The sequence below is a fragment of the Condylura cristata genome, unplaced genomic scaffold (assembly GCF_000260355.1).
Source record: "Condylura cristata isolate star-nosed mole 26May11 unplaced genomic scaffold, ConCri1.0 scaffold00016, whole genome shotgun sequence".
Lineage (NCBI taxonomy): Eukaryota > Metazoa > Chordata > Mammalia > Eulipotyphla > Talpidae > Condylura > Condylura cristata.
Window position 1 is genome coordinate 3,561,750 of NW_004567117.1, and position 21,270 is coordinate 3,583,019.

Genomic DNA, 21,270 nt, shown 5'->3' on the forward strand with positions numbered 1-21,270 from the left:
TATCATGCACTGAGGAACTCCCTTTCTCAGCCCTGCTGCAGCAATAACCACAACCAGTACCAAATCAGATACTGGCCAGTGGACTTGCCTTTTTCCCCAGTAATTGAAGGGGATGGGCTTGCAAAATGAATCGCATTGACTTTTAGGAAAGTGATCCAGGCTACAACAGATGAACCTTCAAAATAGTAGCACAGACTGAAAGGATTAGCAAGGAAAACCAAACCTGATGTGTTTGGCTCCACCAAGAGCAGCTGAGCCCTGGGCTGGCAAGGAACCTGCATGCACAGTGTGGACAGTGTGGCTGATCTCAGAGTAGCTGAACTGTTCAAGGTGTGATTTGTTTCAGACGCCACTGGAGCCTCCATGTTGATGTAAAGATACATGTTTAAAAGAGTGATACTGCTCTGTGAGAGCATCTGCACTAACCCTGCTGAGGGGAGGGTTCAGGCCCTGCTGAGGGCCTGTGGTACTTTGGGAAAGTATTAATCAGACCTTGCAAGTCCCGAAGCTCATGTCCCCGTTCCCTGAACATTTACTGCCAATTGTGTCTGCTGAGCTCTATGAATAAAAGTTGGTTGACTTTTTCATTCAGATAACCATGCCACTGAAATTGAAATATAATTCTTGAAATATAAGTACTTAAGGCAATGACACCAAATTATTAAATATAACCCACCAAAAAGATATAGCAATCATGAGTCAATAGTCAACTTCCGCAAAAGTAAAGTGCTACAAATTATGAAGAAAATTTGACAAACCTGTAATCATATGGGAGATTTTACACGCTTCTTTGAGAAAGTAATGGCATACCAACAAAAGCTATAAGACTATAAGTGATTTAGGCAATGAAATTTAAGAGCTTGATCTAATACTATAAATTATAAATATCACATACTCAAGAAAACAACTCAAGTGTGTATCAGAGATTTATTTTTAAAAAATAACCACAAAGTGGAAGCAACTCAATACCTATTCAGAGTACTTTTCATTCAAAAAGAATGAATCTATGTGAATGAACTAATTGCTCAATTCAAAAGGAAAAAAGAACAATAAAATAACTCTGAAGAAGGTATGAGATAATAGGATATAAATACTAAAGACAAGAGCACAAGTTAATGAAACTGGAAACAAACATAGAGATTAAAAAAACTAAAGTTAATGCCTTAAAATATCTAAGACAGGGCCCTCCCTGGTGGTGCAGCGGGTTAAAGCACTGCACTGAGAAGCTAAAGCCACTTCCTCATGAGTTCAATTCCCATCTTTCCCGAAGGTAATCTACATGGTGTGGCACACCTCTCCTGACCCACCCGCTGCTCCCCTCAGCAGTGTACTTCATAGATCTGCCTGTTCTGCTCCCCACTCTGTCTCTGGTGAAGCCTCTTGCCACCCCTGAGCCTCTGGGCTGTACTCCAGTTCTGTATGCACAAATAAATAAATCTTTAAAAAAATATATCTAAGACAAAGACTCCTCCAGACTCATGTAGACAAAGAGGGAAAAAATGCAGTAACTTAATATTAGTAACACAAAAATAGATTCCATAAACACCTTGTAATTCACAGTAAGATGCTGTGAGTCATTTCTGACAGAAATATGAAAAATTAGAAGGGACAATTTTCTAAAAAAAATACAAGTAAAAGTATACACATTTAAATTAATTTAAATATTAATTCAAATTTTATCCAAGTAAACACATAACAATTACTGAAACTGTTCTAGAAAACAAGTCTCACATCCAAAAGACATGGGACCCTGTGGCTTTACAGAGCAAGACAATACAAAAACAATTATAGCCCAATCACATTTCATAAAATATGCAAATATCAAAATAAAACATTAGAAAATTTAGTCTGGCAAGATGGTGGCAGCAAGGAGGCTACAGGCACCTCCCCATAGACTCACAAGTAAATGATGGCAATAATCCCTGAAAGATATATGAACAACTATAGTGCCCGTCAGGAGCAATAATACAATGGAAAGGAACAGGGAAAAATTTAACTTGGGTTTACAGTGATACTGGAGCATTTCAAGTCACAAGAGGGAGAGGTGGCTACTGTGTGGAACACTCCTACAATTGTTATCTGAGTCACACACCGCATCAGGTACTCTAGAAACCTGGCACTGTGCTAGGTAAGGGGATGCATGGATTTGTCATCTAGGACAGGAAAACTATAGGAGCAAAGGTGCAAAGTGGTGAATAGCTGACTTGAGCCTGACTTCCCGATGCGGAAGAGATGGAACCTGAAACAGTGAGGAGAGCAAGGATGGAAAACCCATGCTTCCTCATAGAGGTAGCTGTTGTTATTTGAGCCCAAAGTTGGATATTTAAAACACCTGTCATTCCCCCCTCCCAGAGCTAAAACTTAGAAAACTAGCATTTTCACCAGTTTAAATACCTATGAAAAACAATAGTAAAAAACCCAAGAGAAATCTTTGTATAGTAAAATAGAAGAATTCCCCATTTTTTTTTAAAGATTTATTTATTTATGCAGGGGGTACAGGCCAGAGGCTTAGGGGCGGCGAGAGGCTTCACCAGAAACAGAGTGGGGAGCAGAACAGGCAGATAGACAAAGTACACTGATGAAGGAAAAAAAAAACCGGCCAGGAGAGGTCTGCCACACCATGTGGTCACCTCCAGGGCAGGCTGGAATCGAACTCATGTGGAAGTGACTTTAACTTCTTAGTGCTGTGCTTTAACCCGCTGCACCACCAGGGAGGGCTGGAATTCCCAATTTTTGACCCTGCCTCAGCTATACCCCATGCCCACCACTCTGTTCAATGCTCAAATATTGCCTAGACATAAAAGTTGACATGAGACTATATAAGACACTTAGACCTAGGAAGTGACCTAGAAGAAAGGAGTACCAGGGATCCCCCTCACACAATAGGAAGATTGACACCAGATACTCCCTGGAAGTAAACCTTTGGTACTCTGCTATTCCCATTCCTTTCTCCCTATTACCTGTACTGATACTATTTCTCCAATCACTGCAACAGGTACAACAGCAGCAGACTAAAAGTCTCTCTGTGAGTGATAGTCTGAAAGTCTATCACTATTACTCTCACTACAATGAAATTAGCATAAAATAAAGAGAAAGAAGAACACGACACAAATGTTGAAGCAAAAAAATAAAGAAGTCTCAATCTAGCCCAATTACAGATTGAACAACATACACTGAATGAATAGTGGGGTAATGAGGAATTCAGAGAAGAAATTTAAAAACACATGAAAATGAAGACATGACCTACCAAGCACTATGGAATGCAGCAAAAGCTGTCCTAAGTGCAAAAGTACATAGCAATTAAGGCCCACATCAGGAAAAAAAGAAGTAACTCACATAACCTAACCTTATATGTAAAGAACTAGAAAAAGAAGAACAAACAAAACCAAAAACCCATAGAAGAAAAGAAATAGTAATAAATAAGAGCAGGCATGAATGAAATAGAAGTCAAAAAGACAATTCAAAAGATTAATGAAACCAAAAGTTGGTTCTTTGGGGGGGGAAAAATTCCATCTAAACTCACTGAGAAAAAAGTTCACTTATTAGTTATTAATAATTCTATTATTAGTTATTAATTAATTCTATTTATTAATAGAATCAGAAATGAAAGAGAAGTTAGTACAGATACCACAGAAATGCAAAAGATCATTAGAGGCTTCTGTGAATGTCTTTATGCCAACAAGTTAAAAAATCTAGATAAACTAATAATTCTTAGAAATCTACAACCCTCCAAGACTGATCAAGTAGAAAACCTGAACAGAATAATCACAAACAAGGACAGTGAATCAATAATCAAGTTTCCCAAACATCAAAATTCCAGACTCATGTCTTTACTAATGAGGTCTAACAAAACTTCAAAGATGAACTAGTACCCATACATCTCAAACTCTTCCAAAAATTGAGGAAGAGGAAATGTTCCCAAACACATTTTATGGGCTAGCATCAGTCTGATACCAAACCTGACAAAGATATCACCAGAAAAAAAAAGGGGGGGAGAGAAAGAATTGTAGACCAATTTCCCTGAGGAAATTACATACAAAATTCCTGAACAAAACTGAGGTAGAAGGGGAGGATAGAAGGGTTGGTACAGGAGAAGAAGCAGACCCAATGGAGCATGGCAGAGCATTAGTGGGATTTTAGAAGTGGGTATGGTGTGAAAACATACATTTGTACAGGTTTGGCTGTACAACCCCTAAAACAAATACAATCCTGTAAACAAATGTCAAACACCTGTGCCATTTTTCTACAGCATTTGATTTATTTTTTTGTTAATGCTGACCTTTCTATATTCTATATTTTATGAGGAATCTGTTGCATGTTTTCCCCCTCCCACATCATTGTGGGGCGGGGGGGGGGGAAATAGCAAATCAGAAAATGAAGCCAATTTAGTGAGCAATGATATCCTCATTCTTCTTTCCTCCAGAAATGTTTGATTCCAACATCTCTGCAATTAGAATAATATTTCACTCACTATTCCTTCTCAAGACTAGACATAGCTGGAGAGAAATAGGGAAAAGAGAAAAAGAATGAACAAGATGGAGGTAAGATCCTTTTTCTTTACAAATATCTCAGGGGGGGAAAAATGCAGAAAATTCAATGGAGCCAAGTTCAGAAACCAGGTAGTCATTAGCATAAGTGAAAATGAGTGAAACCAACATTAATCAGACTGGTCCCTTTGAGGTTTCTTTTATAGTTTTAAAATCTCATCTTCCTGTCCCACATAGAACATTGAAAAAAATATATACCAAAAGAATATTCTTTCAAGTGCCTTACCACTGCAACTAAATCATGATCATCCTGACTATTAATTATTATTATGGCTGCTACTGACATGTTCTGCATGTTTTTCTGTGTGTTGTCCAATCCCACATCAAGATATCACAGCCAGGACTGTATTTTGCCTGAGAAACAGATGTCCACTTATTGGCATGAACAGGCTCAGGCACTAAAGGCAGCAGCCCGCAGGAACTAAGCAAAGCTGAGCGTGCTGGAGAACAGGTGAGTGGATCAAAGGCAGGTGAGCAGGTTTGCATCCCCAGGAGGATTAGAAAGCACAGGCTTGGGAGCTCGTTGAGGAAGCAATTTTATGAAAGCACTTACTCCAGTAATGCCTAAGAAATGCCACCTGGGTGTAAAAAGAAATGTGAAGAGTGAGTTAAAGAGCAAGACCAGACCAGAACAAAGAAACCAAGCCATCTCCGTGATCCAAGAGAGAGCCCTGAGACAGTACATGGAAGGAATTTAGCAAGAATTCTCCTCAGAAAGTGCAGCTAGACCTTAATAAACTTGCCAAATAACTAGTGGTGTTTTTCCTATAGTATTTGATTTATATTTTTTAGTGCTGAATTTTCTACAATCCAAATTACAAGAGGGTTCGGGTACATGTCTCTTCCCCTCCCACTAGGTAGTGTACTCTTCAAAGACAGTCAACTCTCACCCGTCTGGCTGTCCACATGCATCACATCTCCAATGCCCTAACTTTTCATTTTAAAACAGAAGAGTGGCTCACTCGACCTAAAGATGGCTGCGCCACAGTGAGGGCGCCAGAGGTGCTGCACTTTTCTCTTGTCAGAAAAATTCCCTGGCCTGCTACCTAGGGTGCGTTGAGAGAACATTTGTTGCAGCGAGGTAACATATGAAAATGTACCGTATATTTTGACACAGAGACTGGCTTTCACAGCTATGGGTTTGGTTAAGTTTTCTTCAGAACTTTATAATGCATTACAACAGGAAAATCATGCTACAGAAGTAAAGTTTCACATTCATAAACCAAGTTGTTTTTGTTTTTTTAAGATTTATTTATTTCTGCATATGCGAACTTATGAACAGGTCAGTGTGCCGGGGAGAGTGTGTGTGAAAAGATTCAACCAGACACAGAGTGGGGAGCAGAACAGGCAGACTGACTGAAATGTGCTGCTGAGGGGAGAAGTGTGTGGGACAGGAGAGGTCTGCTGAGTCACCTCCTAGCCAGGAATGAAACTACCTACTGTGGCTGCAGATAGCTTCTCAGTGCTGCCAGTTAACCCCTTGTGCCACTAGGGAGGCCCCCAAAAGTATTTTTCCCTCTTCACCCCCCAAAAGTTTTGTGAGGAGATCAAACATCTGATAAAAAGGTTTTGAGACTACTAAATGCCTACTAAATAAACAACATGGGGGGGTTAAATAACAAATTTAATTAAGAACCAAAACAAATTTTTTTTTAAGTCAGCATTTTAATGAATCTGGATATCATAAAATGGCGGCCTGCAGCAAATGGAGTTTGCGGGACCAGGAAGACAGTGGCCGTGGGGGCCCAGCAGCCCCCAACCCACCATTCTGCAGCCCATGAACATAAGCACACTCCTTCTGTAGAAATCTCCTCCCTCATTTAGGGTTCCATGCTTACTGCATAATTATGGGTTTTTAAGAGTCAGTGCCTGTGTTCCTACCAGGAAGGAAAATGCACATTATAGATTGCACTGTAACAAGGGCAGGCCTGGGACTGTCTAGGCGGAGAGGAGCTGGACTTAGGATGTTCACTTCATGCCCAGAATAAACTGATAATCAAGATTTGGAGAAGGCCAGCAGGTGATAAGAAGCAGAAATCTTAAACTCTATAGAGGGGTGTAAGATCAGCCTGGAGCCACAGCAGACATTTAAGAGGAGGGAAATAATCTCTGGAGAAGAGGGAAAGTTTGGAAATGTATGTATATGTTGCCAATGCAACCGGTGTTGTCAAAAGTTAACATCTGTGAAACCATTTTTAAAATGGAGCTTGGGAGTCATTACAGAGAACTCTAATTACTTGTCTTATTTTTTTTTTTTCCTGTAAGAATTCAATAGGATTTTATTCTTTTTCTGCCATAGAAACTTTTGTTTTTCTAAGTCTTTTTTTTTTTACTTGTCTTATTTTAATTAAGCCAAAGAGCTTTGAATGAAAACAACTGTTCTAAGAAACCATCAGGAAAAAAGCAATTGTCTGAGAGCTGATGATAAATGTCCTTTGGTCAGAGGATAAAATCAGTTCCTTTTTCATCCTTTCTAGAAAAATCATCAGATAATGATCCATGGCCAAAGTTGGTTTAAGCTTCCTAATACTAATCCATTTTTTTCTCTAACTACTTACCTCGTTTTTCCTTCTATAAACCCATAAGCCTCTGACTTGTCCCTCCTTGGACACATTCTAGCTTTTCTATCTAAATCTATGTACCCATATTTGCAATTCTTTGATCCTAAATAAAATGCAATTTGTGTTTTTAATTGCCTCCAGAATTTTTAGGCTGATGGTATAAAGGTGGTTTTGTTTAATGTGAGGAAAGGAGAGCTCTCATCCATGACACTGATGTACCACTTGGTTCCCACATGGCATGGGGATGAGAGCCCAGAAAAAGGTTCCCCAGCACCTGTGAACCCCAAGGTAGACAATCCAGAGCCCACAGCTGAGAGAAAGCACCCATTGGCTAGAGCTTACCTTGGAGAGTGACAGGGTATGAATCATGATAGACTGTTGTAACAAACACCCACTAGTTTGTGGAGCTTGGCCCAAAATATTTCTATTTTGCCATGAGGGTCAGCAGAGGAGAGACCTGATATAGAGCAACTCATAATTATCCAGGAACCGAAGCCCCTGTTCTTTTCTTCGTTGTCTCCATGTTCTTCTTAGTTTCCCCCATGGATCCTCTGTAACTGGTTCACAGAAAAGGAAAAAAAGAGAGTATAGAAGGTCATATTTGGGAAGATCACATTTTTACAGTGTAGGTCAATCTGACCTCTCTTTGCCCACTTTGACTTGACAAGATCAAGGACAGAAAGGAAGTAGGATTGGGTAAACACACAGCAGCAGGCAAGTCAAAACAGCAGCCCTAGAGAGCAAACATGACCAGGAACTGGAGTGAACTGAAACCGTAGAGGGAAAAGAAGCCCCGCAGAGCAGGACAAAGTCAAAGAACAGGAAGCAGGAGGTCTTTGATGGCCTGGTGGCCCACAGTCATAACATGTTGGGTCACAGACAAAGATCTGCATGCTCAAGGCTGGACAGGGCAATGCTATAAAAAGCATTGGAAAAACAGGGGTAGCATGTCTCTGAAGGATGTGATAAAATCAGTAGAGAACAACAAACACAAAGAGTATGATCCCATTGGTAGAAGCGCTTGTGCTGTATGTCTGAGGTTGGAGTTATTCAGGCAAGACACAGCCACTGGGAATGGCGAAGAGCGGATGGCTGCATAGAGCCAGGGAGGCAGCGGAGAAAGTGTGCACGAAACTTTCAACCAATTCCAAAACTCAATATTTGTGATCAAGTTCTAGGGATTCGGAGGCAATACAGAAAAAGCTGCACAGATCTGGTCCACATCTCCATTTTCAGTGGCTGTGAGGAGGCAGGGCCTGGAGGCTCAGGTACCCATCAGCACTCTGTGAGGTCTCCATGTGACAACCTCTATACGCTGTGTGGTACCTTCTGGTGTGTAGATCCTAATTCTTAATGGTCTCATAAATGCCTGGAAACAAGCAGGGACCAGGCTTTAAATGAGTAATATGAAGGAAGTTATGAAATATTGCAACATCTATGTCCATTTGGGGAGAAACCTCAAATGGAAATAGATACATCATCCCTTTCTTGGAAAGTCAGTTGATCCAAACCACCTCAGATGGAAATAATTTCTCAGGATATGTCTATGGAATATTTTCTGACTTCAGCATCTCAGAAATCCCAGGTAATTTAAGGGCAATTAACCAGTCTTCCCTCTGATTTTAGTCCAAATCTTAAAGTTTGTCTCATCCAAAGTCTAAAAAAGAGCTTCTCCAAAATCCATTTGTCAGAAGTTTCCATGAGAGTAACACTGGCCAAATCAAGACAAAGTTTTTGAAACTTTGGGAAGAAATTGGGTTATTAATAATAGTAAATTTTGTTTCTCTGCCACCCACACTGGTTATGCCACTAGGGGAGAGTAGGAGCTGAAGACTGGCCTGAGCCACCAGGTTCTGTCCCTTTAAGTGACGTAAAATGTCCCTCTTAGGATCAGTGCCTAAGTGTTCAGTTTTGTTGTGTTCCCTTTCTCCTTACAGACATTTCTTTTTGTCTCCCTTCAGGCCATTACAGTGCCACAAAATGAAATCTCAGAAGTGATCAAAATAAATAACCCCATTCATTCATTCCCGAACTACAGAACTCATATAAGCTAAACAACACAAAATAAAAACACACATCTATGTGGTTCTTCACTGGGCCATTTTTATCCTCCCGGGGACATTTGAAAATATTTGGGGATACTTTTTTTTTTTAATTATTACAAAAGTTTATTTTTAAGGGGGATACTTTTTTTTAAAAAAAGATTTATTTATTTTTGGATACAGAACTGGGGTATAGGCCAGAGGGGCGGCGAGAGGCTTTACCAGAGACAGAGTGGGGAGCAGAACAGGCAGATCGATGAGGTACACTGCTGAGGGGAGCAGCAGGCGGGTCAGGAGAGGTCTGCCACACCATGTGGATCTCCTCCGGGGCTGGGGATCAAACTCATGCTGAAGTGGCTTTAGCTTCCCAGTGCTGTGCTTTAACCCCCTGCGCCACCAGGGAGGGCCTGGGGACACTTTTAACCATTATTATTATTTAGTGAGTAAAAAAAAAAAATCAATTCTACTACTAAAAACAGTCCTATAGCACATGTCTTAGCTAAGATTGCATGACAATACCATACATAGTCCAGGAGACTTAAACAACAAAAATCTATTTTCTCACAATTCTGGAGGCTGGAAAGTCTAAGACTGGCAATCAGTAGGGTTTGGTCTCCAATGAGACCTCTTCCAGGCTGATAGATGGCCACCTTTGTACTCTTTTCCTCACATGGTGGAGAGAAAGAAAGAGCTCAAGCTCTTCCCAACTCTTCTAATAAAGGCACTAAGCCCTTTGTGGTGACCTTCTCCTCTTGACTTCAGCTAAGCCTCATTACCTCCCAAATGCCCCATTTCCAGCTACGATCACACTGAGGACTAGGACCACCATGGATCAACTTGAGAAGACACAAACATCCAGTTCATAACATCACATAACAAAGAACTATCTAACCCAAAAGATTAACAGCAGTGAAGCTCAGAATCATACTGCACTTCCAAAGTGAATCTCTCCTAAGAACTACAAACTACCCTCCAAGGATCACCCCTTCTTCAAGCCAGGTCCACTCAGACAGCCCCTCATCCATTGAACCATTTCACAGAGGAATAAAATCTTACTGACCTTTATCATGGAAACTCCTGATGTAATAAATATAACCAGTGAGGATTCCATCAGGAGAGCTCCCTCATCAGATCTGTGTAAATTCATACTCATAGAATTGGAGGTTTCTCATCAGTAACTTCTACCACTCTTAGAGAAACAGGGGCACTAGATTCCCCTGGGTAGATTTATGTCTCTGACTTTCTCTCTTGTGAGATGCATAGTTGCAAGACTATGAAAGGACAAGAGACAGGTCAGTGCACATATGGGCGTGGGCATAGAATGTGGAGACCTGTGTCATGTGTGTCACCCACAGCAGACACCATGGACTAGGCACAAAATGACGAGGTGGCCAAAATGACTCTGTTATCGGGCGTCCTGGTACCTGAGTCTGCTGATCACCCGAGAGCAGAGATCCTCACTCAGCAAGGTCAATGAACTACTGCCCTGACTGGCCAGCCAACATCCAGCAAGAGACCAATGCCACGCCCCCAATATAGCACCCTTGCTTTGTCTTCTTCTCAGTGACATAAACTATATGGAGTGTCTTTCATCCTGCAAAAGTCAGTGGTTTATTCCAATTTAACTCTGCCTTTCCTGCCTGTGACGTCTCAGTCAGCACCACCGGCCTAGGATTTATGCAGCATTTGTTCCAGCTGGGGATCCAACATAACAATCCATGTTGCAGGAGAAAAGATGTGCAACTGTGCTCTTGACTTTGAAATCCACTGTTCATAGTGCTGTCCCTGGGTCACCTGCAGTCACACGGGAGCAGTCTGCAGGAGCAGTATGTGGGAGCACAGCTGAGGAGCCAGCTCAGCAGGGACACTGCAAGGTTAAGATCAAACTCGAATCAAAGACTTTTCTGTGGCACTGCACTCTCCAGAGGAAGAATACTGAGTCCAGGAAACGAAAGTGCCACACTTTATAACAATGCATTCAGGAAATTTTTGTTTCCCAGGTCCACAAACCTGGGAGAGGAGTGAGCATCCCAACCTGATTGTCAGGCAGAGGAGGGGCTGCTGTTATGCCTTAGCATGGAGGAGCAGGGGTGGGTTTCAGTGACCCGCTCTGGGACCTCTCATGTGCACTTGCCTTCCCATGACGGCACACAAGCAGTTACAGCCAGTCCAGTTTGAGAGAAATGTAGTCACCAAGACCTTGGGCTCTTAGCGATTGTGGCTCTGAGGCATGCCATGAGGAGAAGCACCAAGACAGCAGCAAATCAGAGCAGCAGTCTATAACGCATTTACATGAACCCTCTGCTCTGATTTCCTCTAAAGAAGACGGACACACCAAACTCTAAGCACACGGGCCTCCAAGATTATAGGCAAATCTGACAAGTGGCACAGATCACCCACCCATCAGGAAGAACTTGCTGCCCAGTCGCAGCTAATGACATTTGGCCTGCCCTAAAGAGAGCAGCCTCACCGGCCCAGGGCAGCCCACCTCCAGGTACTAACACAGCAGGTAAGAAAGCGAGGCACCTAGCAGCCAGCATAGGCCCAGCATTCCCTGCCATGTTGGCTGAGTCTTTGTCAGACCCCCGCTGCAATTCAGTTTTTCCTTCCACCCAGCCCTTCCTCTTTCTCTCCCCAGGAGATCCTCCTGTGCTCCAAGATCCAACTGCAGCACAAATCACTGGCTTAGTGCAAGAGGCTGTAACCTAATAACCACCTATCAGAAGTGTGGGAAGTGGGCCCTCCCTAGGGGGGCAATGGGTTAAATCACAGCACTGCAAAGCACCCACAGCTGCTTCAGTGCTGGAGTTCGATCTCCTGACCCACACGGTCCAGCAGACCTCTCCTACCTCGCCTGCTGCTCCACTCAGCAGTGTATGTCATCGATCTGCCTGTTCTGCTCCCCACTCTGATTCTGGTGAATCCTCTTACCACTCCTGCACGTCTGGCCTGTACTCCGAGAAGATCCACTATTCAACCGTCTTTGTCAAGGTACCTTTTCGAAAGACTCCTGCGTTTCAAAACATTTTCTTATTTCTGCTATTTTTTTTTTAACACTCTCTTTTGGGCCCTCTTCAATGAAGTTTTTATGACTTAGTTGGTGACAGGGAACTCAGGTATGCACAGTGGGACTTCTGTGATTTCATTCAAAGTTTAATTCATTCAAGTTGTCTATTGCTTTCAAGAGCAAGCTCGTGTTGGCAGTGTATCCCTGGAGCTCACGCTCCTGGGCTGGGAAGAGCCCTTTGGATCATATTCCTAGTGAAAAGGTTTCATTTTGCCTTGTGAGTGAGGCCAGACTGTTTTTGAGCAAATGACCACTAGTTAGAACACTGCCAATCACAGCTGGCTCAGGGGCACTTCTCTATGCCTCTGGCTGTCGACACCTGCATGTTCCCCCTTCCTGCTCAAGGCAGACGTTTTTATACCAGATTCAGCAACTGCACATGTCTTGAGTTCTCAAGAGTATGCACTGGGCTTACAGCTCCTGGAACAATGGCACCCCACTGTTGCATCTGTGTCCCTTGCTCAATTTCTAAGCAGTGTCTTGCAAATAAATAGGTGCTCAATCCTCTGTCCATGTGACCAGGCAAGGAGACCGTCAGAGCATCAGAACTTAAAATGAAATGAACCAGAAGAAATTCAGATCCTCTGCTATGTTCCAGAGATGGGCATTCTTATGTCGCCTCAGATTGCCTCTCAACAGGTTAATAGGACAGGCCCAGAGCTTAAGGAACACCTGTGGCTGGAGGTGCATCTGACCATAACTTTGCTTGAGTGTGGTTAGGGTCAGTACAGAAGTGGCTCATTATGATGTCAATGAGCATGAAGGTATCTAAAATTATAACCTCACTTTAGTAAATTTCGATTCCTACCAAAATATTGAGAAATCAGATATTTTATCTCTCCCTTTCCTTCCTCTTAACCTTGTCTATGTTGATAAGGCCTCATTTCAAAATGTCCTAAACAAACATTTAATACCACCTCTCATGTCAAGAAGTGAGATTCAAAAAGGGCTATCTGTGCCTCACCAGTTAAAAGTACAAAAGTTTCTAATAGAAGTCCCCAACAGTCCCCCAAATTACTTTTTACTTCCCTCAAACCCATTGCCCACATCTGATCTTTAAATCACTGAAAATTGGCACAAAATTAAGCAGCTACTCATTTCTCATGCAGGATATGGATTTTAAGATACACAGACACAATTTATTTGTCTTTTCTCCACGTATTAGGCAAAGTATGGTATGATGGAATCTCTTTTGCCATGGTAATGTGTCAGTTTGCAGAACAGCGCCCCCTCCTGAGTTAAGAGTGCTGTGCTTTTCCCATGAAAATGTAGCCAGCCTGAGGGAAGCTGAGCCAGCCTCTTCGTTCAGCTCAGATGGAGAATGTAAGAGAGATAGCTCAGAACTGATGCTTGAGGATCTGCTCCCGACCGGACGTCAGCAATCAGCTGTCCAGCAAATGCACTTGGTTTTGGCAGGTTGTCATTTTGGATCTGTACATTTTTCAATTCCACAGTGAATATTTATGTGTCATTCTTGGAAGCCAGTAAATGTTTGGCATCTAAGTGTTTTTCCTCTTTGTTTTCCAGAGCAAATTATGACATTAACTGAACCTCAACAAAACTTATGACACTTTCCTCCTTCCCACTGAAAAATAATGCGGAGCAGCAAAGCCCTGATTGACAGCAGGAAGTAGGACCTGCGCTGTGAGGCCTGGCCAGGACACGGGGAGCAAGCTCTCTACAGTCCATCCCAAGGCACTGCAAGGAGCCTTGTTTTTCCCGAGTGAGCCAAATGGCAACAGGTAGCGAGGATCAGGAAGGCAAACTCTGCATCCTATAATATCAGGACTCCACAGCAAAAGGGCCAAAGGACTGCAACCTTCAGTAATCCCCTTATGTAAACATTGTCCATAGTTTATCTTCTCAAAGCATCATCCCTGGAGCTAGCCGATTCCGAGATCAGGCCTGTGGGAGCTGCTCAAGGCTTCCATCACGTCAGCTGTGGATGCGGATGGCAATAATACTGACCTCATCACACTACTGAGAGAGGAATAAATATAGGTCTGGTACACATTAAGTACACAATAGATGTGAGACCCTCCCAGACAGGAAATAGCATTTTCATTAGGACTTCATGCTCATCGCTTGACTCTCTTTCACAAAAGCATCCACACGAAATGAGAACACTGGCTCAGGGCTTGGGAGAGAGGCTGAAGGTGAAAGGAAACGGGACAGAAATATAAAAAGAGGTGGAGAGATATAGAGACAAACTCCCTCTAAGTCTCCTCTCTGGTGCTAATTGAGTAGGGAGACAGAAGGAGCACACTGCAATGGGACACACACATTGGGGAAACAGGCCTTTGCCAGCAACGTGGCACCAGCTTTATAAAGAGAAGAGCTGATGAGTAAGCAAGAACCAAGGAGGGAGAGTCAAGCGCAGCACAGCCCTAAGGAGTGGGCCAACCCAGGGGTAAGGACCAGGCTGAAGAGCATGGCCCATAGGTCAAGGAACTTAAGAATCGCAGAACCAAGGAGAAAGAGATCCTGGATGCTTGAAGTGTCCATTTTCTCTTAATAGTTCACAGAAACCAAAGTCCATATCATGAGGGCAGGTAGAACTCAGATTTGGTTGTTTGCATTGAAATGGAATTACCCAGAGAGAATACTTTCATAAATTAATTGATAAGTTAATTCATTGAAGTTTTACAAAAAAAAAAATTAAGTGACTATTTTCACATTTCTCAATGACACAGTCAGGAGCAAAGTAGATTTGGTTTTGAATTCAGGTTTCAGTTAGGCCATTCAATCTTTTTTTAATTAATTTATTTATTTATTTATACTTGTATGTATTTCTTTTTCCTTCTGCTTATTTCACTAAGCATAATTCCTTCAAGCTCCATCCATGTTGCTGCAATGGTATGAGTGTATCTTTTTTACTGCTGAGTAACATTCCATTATGTGTATTTACCATATCTTCTTGATCCAGTCATCTACTTTTGGGCATTTGGGTTGTTTCCATAGCTTATCTATTAGTGCTGCAATACACATGGGTATGTAAGTATCCTTTTCAATTAATGTTTTGGCTAAATTCCTAGGAGTAGACTTGCTAGTTCATATGGAAGCTCAATTTTTTTTTTAAAGATTTATTTATTTATGCATACAGAACTGGGTACAGGCCAGAGGGGCAGGGATGGTGAGAGGATTCACCAGAGACAGAGTGAGGAGCAGAACAGGCAGATTGACAAAATACACTGCTGAGGCGAGCAGTAGGCAGGTCAGGAGAGGTCTCACCTTCCTGGCTGGGGATAGACTTTGTGCTGAAATAGCTGTGGCTAACTTTGTAGTGCTGTGCTTTAACCCATTGTGCCACCAGGGAGGCTCAGAAGCTCCATTTTTTAGTAAGTTAAAGCAACTCCACACAGCTTTCCACTTTCCATAGTGGTTGGATCAGTTTGCATTCCCACCAACAGTGTAGGAGAGTTCCTTTTTCTCCACATCCTTGCCAACTTTTCTTGTTGCTAGTTTTTTGTTTGTTTGTTTGTTTGTTTTTTAAGATTTATTTATTTATGCATACAGTGCTGTGGTACAGGCCAGAAGTGGTGTGTGCATGGTGTGAGATAATAATCTAGTTTAATTCTCTTGCATGTGGTGGTCCAGTTTCCCAGTACCATTTATTGAAAAAACTGTCCTTGTTCCATTGCATATTCTTTGCTACTTTATCACAGTAGTTTTCCACATATGTGTGGCTATTTTGGGGATTTTCTATTTGATACATTGGTTTATGTGTCTGTTTTTGTTACAGTACCATACTGTTTTAATTATTATGGCCTTGTAGTAGAGTTTGAAATCTGATAATATAATACCTCAACTCTCCTTCTTTTTAGTCAGGAGAGCTTTGGCTATGCAAGGTTTTTAGTGGTTCCATATGAATTTCATAAATATTTGTTTGATTTCTTTGAAGAATGTCATTGAGATTTTTCTCAGGATTGTGTTGAATCTGTAAATTGCTTTTAGTAGGATGGCCATTTTGATAATGTTTATTCTTCCAGTTCACAAGCAAGGGATGTCTTTCCATTTATTTGTATCTTATTCTATTTCTTTTAACAATGTTTTATATTTTCTTTGCATAGGTCATTTACCTCCTTGGTTATGTATATTCTAGGTATTTAAATTTTTTGTCTGTTTGTTTCAATTGTAAAAGGAATATTTTTCTTAATTTCTTCTTCTTCAGATTGATTGTTTACATATAAGGCTACTGGTTTTTGTTTGTTGATTTTGAATCCTGCTACTTTACTAAAATGGTTTATTGTTTTAATTAGTGTTCCTGTGGAGTTTTAGAGTTCTGTATGTATATTATCATATCATCTGCAAATAGTGATAGTTTTACTTCTTCTTTCCCTATTTGATTCCTTGTATGTCTTTCTCTTGACTTATTGTTCTGGCTAGGCCTTCCAGTGTTATATTGAAAAGCAGTGGAGAGAGTGGGCAATCCTGATCTTAAGGGAACAGTGGACAATCCTTGTCTTGTTTGTGATCTTAAAGGAAAGGCTTTCAGCTTTTCACTATTGAGAATAATATAGGCTGTGGGTTTTTCATAAATAGCTATTATATTAAGGTATATTCTTTCTCTCCCAAGAATTTCAAGGGCTTTCATCATAAACTGATGTTGAACTTTGTCAAATGCTTTCTCAGCACCTATTGATATGATCATCTGGTTTTTATTTTTCTTTTTTGTTGATTTGTTAGACTACATTAATTGACTTTCAGATTTTGAACCATCCTTGCGCCCCTTGGGATAAATTCCTCTTTGTCATGGTTTATTATCCTTATGTTGCATTGTTGTATTCTTTTGACAAGGATTTTATTGAGGACTTTTGCATCGCTGTTCATTAGGGAAATTGGCCTGTAGTTTTCTTTTTGTGTGTTGCCTTTTTTGGTTTTAGTGTAACATTGGCTTCATATTTGGTAGTATTCCTTCCTTCTCAATTTTTTGAGAGAGTTTGTATAGGATAGGCACTAATTCATTTCTGAATGTTTTATGAATTTATTTGTGAAGCCATCTGGTCCTGGGTTTTAGTTTGGGGAGAGAGTTTTCATTACTGTTTCAATTTCACTGATTATAATTGTTCTGTTTAAGTGTTATATTCTTTATCTAGCTTTGGATGATTCTATCATTCTAAAAATTTATCCATTTCTTCTAGATTATTGAACTTGTTTGCATATAAATGTTCATAGTAATCTCTGTTTATTCTTTTGATTTCTGCTGAGTCTGTTATAATGTCTCCTCTTTCATTTATAATGTATTTATTTGTGTTTTCTCTTTGTGAGCCCAGCTGAAGGCTTGTCTATTTTGTCTTTTGAATTTTTTTTAATTAATTTTGTTTCATTTATTTCTGCCTTGACTTTTATTATTTCTTTTCCTCTACTAGCTTTTAGGTTTGTTTATGATTCTTTTTGTAGTTCTTTGAGATGGAAGATTAGGAGTTTTTTATTATTATTCTTTCTTTCTTTTCTCTTGATATGAGCCTGTATTGCTATATACTGTCCTCATATTACTGCTTTTGCTGTGTCCCATGCAAAGTCTGGAAATTTGTGTCCATATTATCATTCATCTGAAGGTATTTTAGCTTCTTCTTTGATCTCCTCAATGATCCAATGGACTTCCAGTAGGATTTCAATCTCTATAAAGTGGGAGAGTTCCTTGCTTTCTTTTCAAGGTTCATTTCTAGTTTTATGCCTTTATGATCAGAGAAGATAGTTGGTATCTTAATGTTAATCTTTATCTTAATGTATCTGTTGATGCTTGTCTTGCAACAAATTGGACACTGAAATCTTAATGACCACTTTGGGGATGTTCAAAGAAAAAAGAAAACAAGGTTATCTTTGTTCTGTCCATTATTTGAAAAAATCAGCCCTCAGCCACATAGGATTCTGGGGGTTTCATTTCACTACAAGTAGGTAATGCTTGTGAACAATCTGAACGTAGTTTTCTCTGAACTTCCAAAACATGACAGCTGATGTTACCTTGAATTTACTTTGCAGTACATTGTGATAAAAGTGAAGCATCAGGCATGAACATAAAAATCAGGCTGTGCCTTTTAGATAGTTTATGAGAAAAACAGTAGCATTTTTCACATGCTCCATGTATGGCATTAATGTTTTTGGCATTGTCACAGGTGGTACAATTAGGGATTCTGATTGTAAATAGCTTCCCAGGGGACTGAGTAAAACAAAACCCTAACAAGAATAGTCAAGTCTGGGGAGAATCCAGAAATATGCAAGAATTAAATTGCATGACTTTCTATGATAAACCAAATAATGTGTATTAGTTTCCCAGGAACATGACTGGCCTTATGATAATAATAGCTAGCATGATGTTTTGTCTCCAAGTGAAGTTCCTTCTGTGAACGGGATTTCTGTCAACCTATCAGGTGTGAGGTCCTTTCCTTGACTCAAATATCATACTGAAATCTCCTACAGAGCCAGCGCTTGACATCAGTAGCAGCACCAGTTAGGTGAATTAAATTAGAGAGAGAGTTTTGTCATTTCAAGTACATACACACAAAAGCAAAAAGTAAACCCTTCAGTTTGTTGGATGAAAACAAATGAGGGTGAGGCTCAAAATAGCTTCTGTTATTTGGCCACCTTGTCTATGAGACTCAGACCAGTAAATATATCCACACATGTGAAAACAGTCCCCATTTAGGAAACCTCCATTTCTCTTTCCTAATCTTCCAAAAGTCAATATAGACTTTCAAAGCTAGAGAAAGCCCAGCTTGAGCATTCAATACATTACTCATCAGATCTGAAAGGATCCAGGTCAATATCTAGTTAATGTTCACCCAGCTGAATCTGCCCTATGGCTGATCTTTTTATGTGCTTTCTTCTTGAGAGCTGAAAACAAACAGAAACTATTTGCAAAATGAAGGTGCTTACGTGGACAACTCTAAGCAGGTGGCGGGAGCCCCACCATGTGGGAATGATGTTGCCAATTTACTCATCCAGATTTATCTGGCCTCCCAGTAAGTCCTACTATAATACTTATCTCTCATCTATCTTTGTTGTTATTTCTCTATAAAAATGGGGGAAAGAGGTGATTTTCACTGTTAAGATTTTTTTTAAAGATTTATTTATTTATGCATACAGAACTGGGGTACAGGCCAGAGATACAGGGGGTGAGAGGATTCACCAGAGACAGAGTGGGGAGAAGAACAGGCAGATCTACTGAAATACACTGCTGAGGGGAGCAGCGGGCGGGCCAGCAGAGATCTGCCACACCATGTGGGTCACCTCCGTGGCTGGGGATCGAACTCATGCTGCAGTGTCTGTGGTAGCTTCATAGCTTTAACCCATTGTGCCACCAGGGAAGGCCCACTAGTTGGATTTTTTCACTTGAGCTTGGATTTTCTTACTTGAGTAGGTCCTTGGAGTTATTTATGGAGTTACCAAAGCTAGGATGTATTGGAAGTGAAGCTTTTTATGATGGCTGCTTTCTCACCTGAGGTTACAACTGACTGACTTCTGGATACCTGCACTTCAACAAATCAAAGCCAAATTAATCCTCTTCTCTTCCTAGTTCCCCTCTAACTCCTCCTCTTTGCATATTGGAGGAACTGTCATTACCAGATAGCTAGCAGTCATCTTGCCTCCTGTATCCTGTGGAACCCAGACAAGAGAAATATAAAGAAACACACAACTGGTCACATCACAATAAAATAGCAGAAACCCAAAAATGACAAAAAGAAAATCTTAAAAACCACCAGAGAAAAAAGCTTCAAAGTCATGTCAAATTAGCAATAATTCATGCTGACAGAAAAGCACTGGAAGGCAGAATATCTTCAACAGGCAGACAGAAACTAGCTACCGATCTAGTAGCATGCTGAACATGGTAAAATACTCTTCAGGAGTGAAAGTTAAATAAGGACACTTTTATACCAGACAAACACCAAACACCACCAGCCACAAGCAGATCTACACTAAATTAAATACTGAAGTTTTCTTCCAGGATAAGCAAGTACTCGCAGGTAGAAGAGGCCAGAAGAGTAAATAGTAAATATATGGAGATGGGTAAATGAATACTGACAGTATGAAGCAGTACTTGTATATGTATGAACAGAAAGGAAAAGAAGTGGTTCTCTCTGGTGAGAAAATATTAGCATTAGTTGTGAGACTTGCAAAAGGAAGAAAAAAAAACATTTATGAGGACATACTACTTCACAGATTTTTTTTTTACCATGTGACCACTAATTCCTAGGGACAAGGACTTCAGTTTCCAAAGATTTTGAACATACTGCAACTTTCTAAGACAAACTCATATAAAATCTCATTGATGTTTTAAACCCATTGATTCTACCCAGAGGGAAATATAACCCAACAACTCAGGACCAGCTCTGCATCCCCCAGTGGAATCATGGTCTCCCTTGCCCCAACCCTACCCCATATCCACTGGAAGAAAAAAAAATCCCTTCCAGGAGTAAATGGAATATGAGGAAATTCTGGACACTTCATCTCCTACTTCTCCTTGAATCTGGTCTTGCATTCATGCCACAATTCTTCATTTTTCACTTCTTTACCATTGCAAATATTCATGAATTTATTTATTCACAGGATCTTAGTACTACAATGGTCCTCTATTCTAACTACTTTATTGATTGGGAAAGTGAGACTGAAGTAGTTGAAGGATTCAGGCCACTGATAACTCAATGGCAAGGTTAGGGCTGATGTAAGTGAGAGCTGCCCTTTGCTGACTGTGATGTGTCAGGTGTTATCCAAAGCGCTCTATATAGTTTACATCATTCATTCTCGCACCATTGTGTAATCCGAATAGGCTAGGTTATTCTGGAATCAGGCAGCCCCTAAATCTCAAAGGCTGCATTTAAGGAAAATTATTTCTCACTCCTCTAAAGATCTCTGCAGGTCTGGGTGGGGCTCCCCAACACTGTTCTCCATGAGCTGGTTCAGTTCTCAAATCTTATGTCTTCTTGGCTCCCTTCATTACCATGGCAGAAGACAAAGTTGCAGACATAAGTACCAAAAATGAGATGTCACATGGCTGTACATATTTTGAAAGGGTTAGGGAAATGACCCCCTAAGAGCTGGGAACTCAAACTGCA